Here is a 12,162-nt window from a genome sequence, read left to right as displayed (position 1 = left end):
ACTAAGCTCTGCACCCCCATTTTCGGACATTCCGGATCCAAGGGTACCACCATCGAGTCTCTACAAGGTTGGGAAGTGGGTCAACTAGAACCTCGAGGACTCTGGTGCATACCTCGACGGGTTTTTGCGGAATATCTTTGGAAGTGAATGTGGTACAGACTTGAAAGCAGGCTCTGCTCCCCCATAACTTTGTCTGTACACACACACCCACACACCCACCCACCCACCCACACACACACACACCCACACACACACACACACACACAAGTGAACACATCAGAATGTTAGGTGGCTGTGATGTCATCAAAGGGAATGTGATGACGTCACAGACCCTGTGCTTTGATCTAGCATGGGCTCTGTGATGACATCAGTGTTAGGTTATAATCCTAGCACCATGTCATTATCATACCTCCACTGGTTTTCGGGGGATAACTTTTGAAAGGATGGTGGTAGAGATTTGAAACCAAGCTCTGCACCCCCATTTTTGGACATTCCGGATCCAACGGTTCTACCCTCGAGTCTCTACGAGGTCGGGAAGTGGGTCAACCAGAACCTTGAGGACTCTGGTGCATACCTCGACTGGTTTCGGGGGATAACTTTTGAAGGGATGGTGGCAGAGACTTGAAACAAAGCTCTGCACCCCCATTTTTGGACATTCCGGATCCAACGGTGCCACCCTCGAGTCTCTACGAGGTCGGAAAGTGGGTCAACCAGAACCTTGAGGACTCTGGTGCATACCTCGACAGGTTTCGGGGGATAACTTTTGAAGGGATGGTGGTAGAGACTTGAAACAAAGCTCTGCACCCCCATTTTTGGACATTCCGGATCCAACGGTGCCACCCTCGAGTCTCTACGAGGTCGGGAAGTGGGTCAACCAGAACCTTGAGGACTCTGGTGCATACCTCGACTGGTTTTCGGGGGATAACTTTTGAAGGGATGGTGGTAGAGACTTGAAAGCAAGCTCTGCACCCCTATTTTTGGACATTCCGGATCCAACGGTGCCACCATCGAGTCTCTACGAGGTCGGCAAGGGACTGAACCAGAACCTTAAGTACTCTGGTGCATACCTCGATGGGATTTCGGAGGATAACATTTGAAGGAAAGGTGGTAGAGACGTGAAACTAAGCTCTGCACCCCCATTTTCGGACATTCCGGATCCAAGGGTACCACCATCGAGTCTCTACAAGGTTGGGAAGTGGGTCAACTAGAACCTCGAGGACTCTGGTGCATACCTCGACGGGTTTTTGTGGAATATCTTTGGAAGTGAATGTGGTACAGACTTGAAAGCAGGCTCTGCTCCCCCATAACTTTGTCTGTACACACACACCCACACACCCACCCACCCACCCACACACACACACACACCCACACACACACACACACACAAGTGAACACATCAGAATGTTAGGTGGCTGTGATGTCATCAAAGGGAATGTGATGACGTCACAGACCCTGTGCTTTGATCTAGCATGGGCTCTGTGATGACATCAGTGTTAGGTTATAATCCTAGCACCATGTCATTATCATACCTCCACTGGTTTTCGGGGGATAACTTTTGAAAGGATGGTGGTAGAGATTTGAAACCAAGCTCTGCACCCCCATTTTTGGACATTCCAGATCCAACGGTTCCACCCTCGAGTCTCTACAAGGTCGGGAAGTGGGTCAACCAGAACCTTGAGGACTCTGGTGCATACCTCGACTGGTTTCGGGGGATAACTTTTGAAGGGATGGTGGTAGAGACTTGAAACAAAGCTCTGCACCCCCATTTTTGGACATTCCGGATCCAACGGTGCCACCCTCGAGTCTCTACGAGGTCGGGAAGTGGGTCAACCAGAACCTTGAGGACTCCGGTGCATACCTCGACTGGTTTTCGGGGGATAACTTTTGAAGGGATGGTGGTAGAGACTTGAAACCAAGCTCTGCACCCCCATTTTTGGACATTCCAGAAACAACGGTGCCACCATCGAGTCTCTACAAGGTTGGGAAGTGGGTCAACTAGAACCTCGAGGACTCTGGTGCATACCTCGACGGGTTTTTGTGGAATATCTTTGGAAGTGAATGTGGTACAGACTTGAAAGCAGGCTCTGCTCCCCCATAACTTTGTCTGTACACACACACCCACACACACACACACACAAGTGAACACATCAGAATGTTAGGTGGCTGTGATGTCATCAAAGGGAATGTGATGACGTCACAGACCCTGTGCTTTGATCTAGCATGGGCTCTGTGATGACATCAGTGTTAGGTTATGATCCTAGCACCATGTCATTGTCATACCTCCACTGGTTTTCGGGGGATAACTTTTGAAAGGATGGTGGTAGAGATTTGAAACCAAGCTCTGCACCCCCATTTTTGGACATTCCGGATCCAACGGTTCCACCCTCGAGTCTCTACGAGGTCGGGAAGTGGGTCAACCAGAACCTTGAGGACTCTGGTGCATACCTCGACTGGTTTCGGGGAATAACTTTTGAAAGGGATGGTGGTAGAGACTTGAAAGCAAGCTCTGCACCCCCATTTTTGGACATTCCGGATCCAACGGTGCCACCATCGAGTCTCTACGAGGTCGGCAAGGGACTGAACCAGAACCTTAAGTACTCTGGTGCATACCTCGATGGGATTTCGGAGGATAACATTTGAAGGAAAGGTGGTAGAGACGTGAAACTAAGCTCTGCACCCCCATTTTCGGACATTCCGGATCCAAGGGTACCACCATCGAGTCTCTACAAGGTTGGGAAGTGGGTCAACTAGAACCTCGAGGACTCTGGTGCATACCTCGACGGGTTTTTGCGGAATATCTTTGGAAGTGAATGTGGTACAGACTTGAAAGCAGGCTCTGCTCCCCCATAACTTTGTCTGTACACACACACCCACACACACACCCACCCAACCACACACACACACACACACACACACACACACACACACAAGTGAACACATCAGAATGTTAGGTGGCTGTGATGTCATCAAAGGGAATGTGATGACGTCACAGACCCTGTGCTTTGATCTAGCATGGGCTCTGTGATGACATCAGTGTTAGGTTATAATCCTAGCACCATGTCATTATCATACCTCCACTGGTTTTCGGGGAATAACTTTTCAAAGGATGGTGGTAGAGATTTGAAACCAAGCTCTGCACCCTCATTTTTGGACATTCCGGATCCAACGGTTCCACCCTCCAGGCTCTACGAGGTCGGGAAGGGACTGAACCAGAACCTTAAGTACTCTGGTGCATACCTCGATGGGTTTTCGTAGGATAACATTTGAAGGAAAGGTGGTAGAGACGTGAAACTAAGCTCTGCACCCCCATTTTCGGACATTCCGGATCCAAGGGTACCACCATCGAGTCTCTACAAGGTTGGGAAGTGGGTCAACTAGAACCTCGAGGACTCTGGTGCATACCTCGACGGGTTTTTGTGGAATATCTTTGGAAGTGAATGTGGTACAGACTTGAAAGCAGGCTCTGCTCCCCCATAACTTTGTCTGTACACACACACCCACACACCCACCCACCCACCCACACACACACACACCCACACACACACACACACACACAAGTGAACACATCAGAATGTTAGGTGGCTGTGATGTCATCAAAGGGAATGTGATGACGTCACAGACCCTGTGCTTTGATCTAGCATGGGCTCTGTGATGACATCAGTGTTAGGTTATAATCCTAGCACCATGTCATTATCATACCTCCACTGGTTTTCGGGGGATAACTTTTGAAAGGATGGTGGTAGAGATTTGAAACCAAGCTCTGCACCCCCATTTTTGGACATTCCGGATCCAACGGTTCTACCCTCGAGTCTCTACGAGGTCGGGAAGTGGGTCAACCAGAACCTTGAGGACTCTGGTGCATACCTCGACTGGTTTCGGGGGATAACTTTTGAAGGGATGGTGGCAGAGACTTGAAACAAAGCTCTGCACCCCCATTTTTGGACATTCCGGATCCAACGGTGCCACCCTCGAGTCTCTACGAGGTCGGAAAGTGGGTCAACCAGAACCTTGAGGACTCTGGTGCATACCTCGACAGGTTTCGGGGGATAACTTTTGAAGGGATGGTGGTAGAGACTTGAAACAAAGCTCTGCACCCCCATTTTTGGACATTCCGGATCCAACGGTGCCACCCTCGAGTCTCTTCGAGGTCGGGAAGTGGGTCAACCAGAACCTTGAGGACTCTGGTGCATACCTCGACTGGTTTTCGGGGGATAACTTTTGAAGGGATGGTGGTAGAGACTTGAAAGCAAGCTCTGCACCCCTATTTTTGGACATTCCGGATCCAACGGTGCCACCATCGAGTCTCTACGAGGTCGGCAAGGGACTGAACCAGAACCTTAAGTACTCTGGTGCATACCTCGATGGGATTTCGGAGGATAACATTTGAAGGAAAGGTGGTAGAGACGTGAAACTAAGCTCTGCACCCCCATTTTCGGACATTCCGGATCCAAGGGTACCACCATCGAGTCTCTACAAGGTTGGGAAGTGGGTCAACTAGAACCTCGAGGACTCTGGTGCATACCTCGACGGGTTTTTGTGGAATATCTTTGGAAGTGAATGTGGTACAGACTTGAAAGCAGGCTCTGCTCCCCCATAACTTTGTCTGTACACACACACCCACACACCCACCCACCCACCCACACACACACACACACCCACACACACACACACACACAAGTGAACACATCAGAATGTTAGGTGGCTGTGATGTCATCAAAGGGAATGTGATGACGTCACAGACCCTGTGCTTTGATCTAGCATGGGCTCTGTGATGACATCAGTGTTAGGTTATAATCCTAGCACCATGTCATTATCATACCTCCACTGGTTTTCGGGGGATAACTTTTGAAAGGATGGTGGTAGAGATTTGAAACCAAGCTCTGCACCCCCATTTTTGGACATTCCAGATCCAACGGTTCCACCCTCGAGTCTCTACAAGGTCGGGAAGTGGGTCAACCAGAACCTTGAGGACTCTGGTGCATACCTCGACTGGTTTCGGGGGATAACTTTTGAAGGGATGGTGGTAGAGACTTGAAACAAAGCTCTGCACCCCCATTTTTGGACATTCTGGATCCAACGGTGCCACCCTCGAGTCTCTACGAGGTCGGGAAGTGGGTCAACCAGAACCTTGAGGACTCCGGTGCATACCTCGACTGGTTTTCGGGGGATAACTTTTGAAGGGATGGTGGTAGAGACTTGAAACCAAGCTCTGCACCCCCATTTTTGGACATTCCAGAAACAACGGTGCCACCATCGAGTCTCTACAAGGTTGGGAAGTGGGTCAACTAGAACCTCGAGGACTCTGGTGCATACCTCGACGGGTTTTTGTGGAATATCTTTGGAAGTGAATGTGGTACAGACTTGAAAGCAGGCTCTGCTCCCCCATAACTTTGTCTGTACACACACACCCACACACACACACACACAAGTGAACACATCAGAATGTTAGGTGGCTGTGATGTCATCAAAGGGAATGTGATGACGTCACAGACCCTGTGCTTTGATCTAGCATGGGCTCTGTGATGACATCAGTGTTAGGTTATGATCCTAGCACCATGTCATTGTCATACCTCCACTGGTTTTCGGGGGATAACTTTTGAAAGGATGGTGGTAGAGATTTGAAACCAAGCTCTGCACCCCCATTTTTGGACATTCCGGATCCAACGGTTCCACCCTCGAGTCTCTACGAGGTCGGGAAGTGGGTCAACCAGAACCTTGAGGACTCTGGTGCATACCTCGACTGGTTTCGGGGAATAACTTTTGAAAGGGATGGTGGTAGAGACTTGAAAGCAAGCTCTGCACCCCCATTTTTGGACATTCCGGATCCAACGGTGCCACCATCGAGTCTCTACGAGGTCGGCAAGGGACTGAACCAGAACCTTAAGTACTCTGGTGCATACCTCGATGGGATTTCGGAGGATAACATTTGAAGGAAAGGTGGTAGAGACGTGAAACTAAGCTCTGCACCCCCATTTTCGGACATTCCGGATCCAAGGGTACCACCATCGAGTCTCTACAAGGTTGGGAAGTGGGTCAACTAGAACCTCGAGGACTCTGGTGCATACCTCGATGGGTTTTTGTGGAATATCTTTGGAAGTGAATGTGGTACAGACTTGAAAGCAGGCTCTGCTCCCCCATAACTTTGTCTGTACACACACACCCACACACCCACCCACCCACCCACACACACACACACCCACACACACACACACACACACACAAGTGAACACATCAGAATGTTAGGTGGCTGTGATGTCATCAAAGGGAATGTGATGACGTCACAGACCCTGTGCTTTGATCTAGCATGGGCTCTGTGATGACATCAGTGTTAGGTTATAATCCTAGCACCATGTCATTATCATACCTCCACTGGTTTTCGGGGGATAACTTTTGAAAGGATGGTGGTAGAGATTTGAAACCAAGCTCTGCACCCCCATTTTTGGACATTCCGGATCCAACGGTTCTACCCTCGAGTCTCTACGAGGTCGGGAAGTGGGTCAACCAGAACCTTGAGGACTCTGGTGCATACCTCGACTGGTTTCGGGGGATAACTTTTGAAGGGATGGTGGCAGAGACTTGAAACAAAGCTCTGCACCCCCATTTTTGGACATTCCGGATCCAACGGTGCCACCCTCGAGTCTCTACGAGGTCGGAAAGTGGGTCAACCAGAACCTTGAGGACTCTGGTGCATACCTCGACAGGTTTCGGGGGATAACTTTTGAAGGGATGGTGGTAGAGACTTGAAACAAAGCTCTGCACCCCCATTTTTGGACATTCCGGATCCAACGGTGCCACCCTCGAGTCTCTTCGAGGTCGGGAAGTGGGTCAACCAGAACCTTGAGGACTCTGGTGCATACCTCGACTGGTTTTCGGGGGATAACTTTTGAAGGGATGGTGGTAGAGACTTGAAAGCAAGCTCTGCACCCCTATTTTTGGACATTCCGGATCCAACGGTGCCACCATCGAGTCTCTACGAGGTCGGCAAGGGACTGAACCAGAACCTTAAGTACTCTGGTGCATACCTCGATGGGATTTCGGAGGATAACATTTGAAGGAAAGGTGGTAGAGACGTGAAACTAAGCTCTGCACCCCCATTTTCGGACATTCCGGATCCAAGGGTACCACCATCGAGTCTCTACAAGGTTGGGAAGTGGGTCAACTAGAACCTCGAGGACTCTGGTGCATACCTCGACGGGTTTTTGTGGAATATCTTTGGAAGTGAATGTGGTACAGACTTGAAAGCAGGCTCTGCTCCCCCATAACTTTGTCTGTACACACACACCCACACACCCACCCACCCACCCACACACACACACACACCCACACACACACACACACACAAGTGAACACATCAGAATGTTAGGTGGCTGTGATGTCATCAAAGGGAATGTGATGACGTCACAGACCCTGTGCTTTGATCTAGCATGGGCTCTGTGATGACATCAGTGTTAGGTTATAATCCTAGCACCATGTCATTATCATACCTCCACTGGTTTTCGGGGGATAACTTTTGAAAGGATGGTGGTAGAGATTTGAAACCAAGCTCTGCACCCCCATTTTTGGACATTCCAGATCCAACGGTTCCACCCTCGAGTCTCTACAAGGTCGGGAAGTGGGTCAACCAGAACCTTGAGGACTCTGGTGCATACCTCGACTGGTTTCGGGGGATAACTTTTGAAGGGATGGTGGTAGAGACTTGAAACAAAGCTCTGCACCCCCATTTTTGGACATTCTGGATCCAACGGTGCCACCCTCGAGTCTCTACGAGGTCGGGAAGTGGGTCAACCAGAACCTTGAGGACTCCGGTGCACACCTCGACTGGTTTTCGGGGGATAACTTTTGAAGGGATGGTGGTAGAGACTTGAAACCAAGCTCTGCACCCCCATTTTTGGACATTCCAGAAACAACGGTGCCACCATCGAGTCTCTACAAGGTTGGGAAGTGGGTCAACTAGAACCTCGAGGACTCTGGTGCATACCTCGACGGGTTTTTGTGGAATATCTTTGGAAGTGAATGTGGTACAGACTTGAAAGCAGGCTCTGCTCCCCCATAACTTTGTCTGTACACACACACCCACACACACACACACACAAGTGAACACATCAGAATGTTAGGTGGCTGTGATGTCATCAAAGGGAATGTGATGACGTCACAGACCCTGTGCTTTGATCTAGCATGGGCTCTGTGATGACATCAGTGTTAGGTTATGATCCTAGCACCATGTCATTGTCATACCTCCACTGGTTTTCGGGGGATAACTTTTGAAAGGATGGTGGTAGAGATTTGAAACCAAGCTCTGCACCCCCATTTTTGGACATTCCGGATCCAACGGTTCCACCCTCGAGTCTCTACGAGGTCGGGAAGTGGGTCAACCAGAACCTTGAGGACTCTGGTGCATACCTCGACTGGTTTCGGGGAATAACTTTTGAAAGGGATGGTGGTAGAGACTTGAAAGCAAGCTCTGCACCCCCATTTTTGGACATTCCGGATCCAACGGTGCCACCATCGAGTCTCTACGAGGTCGGCAAGGGACTGAACCAGAACCTTAAGTACTCTGGTGCATACCTCGATGGGATTTCGGAGGATAACATTTGAAGGAAAGGTGGTAGAGACGTGAAACTAAGCTCTGCACCCCCATTTTCGGACATTCCGGATCCAAGGGTACCACCATCGAGTCTCTACAAGGTTGGGAAGTGGGTCAACTAGAACCTCGAGGACTCTGGTGCATACCTCGACGGGTTTTTGTGGAATATCTTTGGAAGTGAATGTGGTACAGACTTGAAAGCAGGCTCTGCTCCCCCATAACTTTGTCTGTACACACACACCCACACACCCACCCACCCACCCACACACACACACACCCACACACACACACACACACAAGTGAACACATCAGAATGTTAGGTGGCTGTGATGTCATCAAAGGGAATGTGATGACGTCACAGACCCTGTGCTTTGATCTAGCATGGGCTCTGTGATGACATCAGTGTTAGGTTATAATCCTAGCACCATGTCATTATCATACCTCCACTGGTTTTCGGGGGATAACTTTTGAAAGGATGGTGGTAGAGATTTGAAACCAAGCTCTGCACCCCCATTTTTGGACATTCCAGATCCAACGGTTCTACCCTCGAGTCTCTACGAGGTCGGGAACTGGGTCAACCAGAACCTTGAGGACTCTGGTGCATACCTCGACTGGTTTCGGGGGATAACTTTTGAAGGGATGGTGGTAGAGACTTGAAACAAAGCTCTGCACCCCCATTTTTGGACATTCTGGATCCAACGGTGCCACCCTCGAGTCTCTACGAGGTCGGGAAGTGGGTCAACCAGAACCTTGAGGACTCCGGTGCACACCTCGACTGGTTTTCGGGGGATAACTTTTGAAGGGATGGTGGTAGAGACTTGAAACCAAGCTCTGCACCCCCATTTTTGGACATTCCAGAAACAACGGTGCCACCATCGAGTCTCTACAAGGTTGGGAAGTGGGTCAACTAGAACCTCGAGGACTCTGGTGCATACCTCGACGGGTTTTTGTGGAATATCTTTGGAAGTGAATGTGGTACAGACTTGAAAGCAGGCTCTGCTCCCCCATAACTTTGTCTGTACACACACACCCACACACACACACACACAAGTGAACACATCAGAATGTTAGGTGGCTGTGATGTCATCAAAGGGAATGTGATGACGTCACAGACCCTGTGCTTTGATCTAGCATGGGCTCTGTGATGACATCAGTGTTAGGTTATGATCCTAGCACCATGTCATTGTCATACCTCCACTGGTTTTCGGGGGATAACTTTTGAAAGGATGGTGGTAGAGATTTGAAACCAAGCTCTGCACCCCCATTTTTGGACATTCCGGATCCAACGGTTCCACCCTCGAGTCTCTACGAGGTCGGGAAGTGGGTCAACCAGAACCTTGAGGACTCTGGTGCATACCTCGACTGGTTTCGGGGAATAACTTTTGAAAGGGATGGTGGTAGAGACTTGAAAGCAAGCTCTGCACCCCCATTTTTGGACATTCCGGATCCAACGGTGCCACCATCGAGTCTCTACGAGGTCGGCAAGGGACTGAACCAGAACCTTAAGTACTCTGGTGCATACCTCGATGGGATTTCGGAGGATAACATTTGAAGGAAAGGTGGTAGAGACGTGAAACTAAGCTCTGCACCCCCATTTTCGGACATTCCGGATCCAAGGGTACCACCATCGAGTCTCTACAAGGTTGGGAAGTGGGTCAACTAGAACCTCGAGGACTCTGGTGCATACCTCGACAGGTTTTTGTGGAATATCTTTGGAAGTGAATGTGGTACAGACTTGAAAGCAGGCTCTGCTCCCCCATAACTTTGTCTGTACACACACACCCACACACCCACCCACCCACCCACACACACACACACCCACACACACACACACACACAAGTGAACACATCAGAATGTTAGGTGGCTGTGATGTCATCAAAGGGAATGTGATGACGTCACAGACCCTGTGCTTTGATCTAGCATGGGCTCTGTGATGACATCAGTGTTAGGTTATAATCCTAGCACCATGTCATTATCATACCTCCACTGGTTTTCGGGGGATAACTTTTGAAAGGATGGTGGTAGAGATTTGAAACCAAGCTCTGCACCCCCATTTTTGGACATTCCGGATCCAACGGTTCTACCCTCGAGTCTCTACGAGGTCGGGAACTGGGTCAACCAGAACCTTGAGGACTCTGGTGCATACCTCGACTGGTTTCGGGGGATAACTTTTGAAGGGATGGTGGCAGAGACTTGAAACAAAGCTCTGCACCCCCATTTTTGGACATTCCGGATCCAACGGTGCCACCCTCGAGTCTCTACGAGGTCGGAAAGTAGGGTCAACCAGAACCTTGAGGACTCTGGTGCATACCTCGACAGGTTTCGGGGGATAACTTTTGAAGGGATGGTGGTAGAGACTTGAAACCAAGCTCTGCACCCCCATTTTTGGACATTCCAGAAACAACGGTGCCACCATCGAGTCTCTACAAGGTTGGGAAGTGGGTCAACTAGAACCTCGAGGACTCTGGTGCATACCTCGACGGGTTTTTGTGGAATATCTTTGGAAGTGAATGTGGTACAGACTTGAAAGCAGGCTCTGCTCCCCCATAACTTTGTCTGTACACACACACCCACACACACACACACACAAGTGAACACATCAGAATGTTAGGTGGCTGTGATGTCATCAAAGGGAATGTGATGACGTCACAGACCCTGTGCTTTGATCTAGCATGGGCTCTGTGATGACATCAGTGTTAGGTTATGATCCTAGCACCATGTCATTGTCATACCTCCACTGGTTTTCGGGGGATAACTTTTGAAAGGATGGTGGTAGAGATTTGAAACCAAGCTCTGCACCCCCATTTTTGGACATTCCGGATCCAACGGTTCTACCCTCGAGTCTCTACGAGGTCGGGAACTGGGTCAACCAGAACCTTGAGGACTCTGGTGCATACCTCGACTGGTTTCGGGGGATAACTTTTGAAGGGATGGTGGCAGAGACTTGAAACAAAGCTCTGCACCCCCATTTTTGGACATTCCGGATCCAACGGTGCCACCCTCGAGTCTCTACGAGGTCGGAAAGTGGGTCAACCAGAACCTTGAGGACTCTGGTGCATACCTCGACAGGTTTCGGGGGATAACTTTTGAAGGGATGGTGGTAGAGACTTGAAACAAAGCTCTGCACCCCCATTTTTGGACATTCCGGATCCAACGGTGCCACCCTCGAGTCTCTACGAGGTCGGGAAGTGGGTCAACCAGAACCTTGAGGACTCTGGTGCATACCTCGACTGGTTTTCGGGGGATAACTTTTGAAGGGATGGTGGTAGAGACTTGAAAGCAAGCTCTGCACCCCTATTTTTGGACATTCCGGATCCAACGGTGCCACCATCGAGTCTCTACGAGGTCGGCAAGGGACTGAACCAGAACCTTAAGTACTCTGGTGCATACCTCGATGGGATTTCGGAGGATAACATTTGAAGGAAAGGTGGTAGAGACGTGAAACTAAGCTCTGCACCCCCATTTTCGGACATTCCGGATCCAAGGGTACCACCATCGAGTCTCTACAAGGTTGGGAAGTGGGTCAACTAGAACCTCGAGGACTCTGGTGCATACCTCGACGGGTTTTTGTGGAATA

Source organism: Lutjanus erythropterus, chromosome 22 (genome assembly GCF_056507025.1).
Source record: "Lutjanus erythropterus isolate fLutEry1 chromosome 22, fLutEry1.hap2, whole genome shotgun sequence".
Lineage (NCBI taxonomy): Eukaryota > Metazoa > Chordata > Actinopteri > Lutjaniformes > Lutjanidae > Lutjanus > Lutjanus erythropterus.
Note: the sequence above shows the minus strand (reverse complement) of the source record.